This window comes from Pseudorca crassidens, chromosome X, assembly GCF_039906515.1.
Source record: "Pseudorca crassidens isolate mPseCra1 chromosome X, mPseCra1.hap1, whole genome shotgun sequence".
In the NCBI taxonomy this organism is placed as follows: Eukaryota; Metazoa; Chordata; class Mammalia; order Artiodactyla; family Delphinidae; genus Pseudorca; species Pseudorca crassidens.
Window position 1 is genome coordinate 77,940,028 of NC_090317.1, and position 1,632 is coordinate 77,941,659.

General features: G+C 42.6%; 1 long non-coding RNA gene across 1 annotated transcript; it reads right to left on the reverse strand.

The window, feature by feature from the left end:
- Positions 1–691: 691 nt before the first annotated feature.
- On the reverse strand, positions 692–1,395 carry LOC137217502 (uncharacterized). Its single transcript, XR_010940119.1, has 3 exons — positions 1,076–1,395; positions 958–989; positions 692–851 (listed from the first exon to the last, which is right to left on the reverse strand). It is a non-coding gene; the product is annotated as an uncharacterized lncRNA (long non-coding RNA).
- Between the last annotated feature and the right edge of the window lie 237 nt (positions 1,396–1,632).

The window sequence follows — 1,632 nt, forward strand, 5'->3', positions numbered from 1 at the left end:
CAGGTCTTCACCCCCACCGTCAGTTTACACCAGCTGCTTCTCATCACCTAGCCCTGGGGTCCTTCCCATGAAGTTCGGTCCAACAGAGAAGCCAGCACCCAAAGGAAGTCCATGCACACCCTGAGCAGTGGACAAAAGCCGAGACTTGAAGAGAGTGGTATTTTCTCCAGAGACACCGGATAGGAATATAACTTGAATGTCCCACATGTGGTCCACTCATCCACGCTGGCTTTGAACCACACTCATTCCACGCTGAGCTCTTGTTTCCTAAAGTGCATTCTATGGTCTTCCAGTGCAGACATATGGCATGCACTTCTGGCTGTTCTACAGAGCCTTCTGGTCCAGGGCTGACTGAATATCTAGTGACAAGGTTGGACAGCACTGCTGGGAATATTTACCAAGATTGGTCTGATGGAAAGTTCTAAAAATCCTCAAAATGTTTTATGTCAAGGTGCCTGAATCCCTTCAAGGACAGAAGTCTCCACTGCATGTGCAGATGTGTTCATAGGCTTGGTCAGCAGGGAGCTGAAAAGGGTACAACGCTCAAGTGTCCTGAAATTACGGGCCTAATTTACTCAAGTCCTCGAAGGCACTAGCTCTAGGTGAAAGGCCTGAAGGCAATGTCTAGCAGCTCTTTGGCTTTTAATTAGAGCCACAGTTGTTCTTGGTGCCACATTTCGTAAAGCAGAATGGAATGCGTGTTTCCCGATTTTTACACACAAATTCTCCACCCACCACGAGCTGTATAAACAGACACACCTTCCTCATCAGCTTGGCATGGGGTGTCTCTCCTTTCCATTCTCTTGCACAATAACTGAGTAAATCAACTTCTGCCTCCACACTGAGGTTCCCTGGACCAAATCAAAGATACAAGGTGGTGAATTTTCCCTTTCCTTTCCCTTCTTGAACCCTCTCTGCACTTTAAAAATAAGGAAACATATGCATGAAAATATTTACTTTTGAATCTCCTCTGCAGATATCCAATCCACCTAAAAGATAAGGGAACGATAATATCAAAATTCTATTTTAAACAGCAAGGGCATTTTTGAAAATTAAAGATGACATAGCCACATACCTTTTCAGCCGGTGCCCTAAATATAAATGTAGCCTTCTGAAGTAGCAGAGGGTGCCCACCAGAAATGAAACTGCCAGTGTCACTGACCCCTTTCCTACTCTCCACGCGGTATCTAAGGCTTGGCTGGTGACGAGTGTCCAGGAGTGCACTTGGTCATTTCCTACAAAAATTTAATAATAATAACACTGTATAGCATGGGGAACTATATTTAATATACTCGATAAACCATAATGGAAAAGAATATAAAAAGGAATGTATATATGTGTCTGAGTCACTTTGCTGTACAGCAGAAATTAACATTGTAAATCAACTATACTTCAATAAAAAGTAAAATAAATATATAAAAAAAAAAGACAGTATGGTACTGGCACAAAAACAGAAAGATAGATCAATGGAACAGGATAGAAAGCCCAGAGATAAACCAACACACATATGGTCACCTTATCTTTGATAAAGGAGGCAGGAATGTACAGTGGAGAAACGGCAGCCTCTTCAATAAATGGTGCTGGGGAAACTGGACAGGTACATGTAAAAGTATGAGATTAGATCACTCCCTA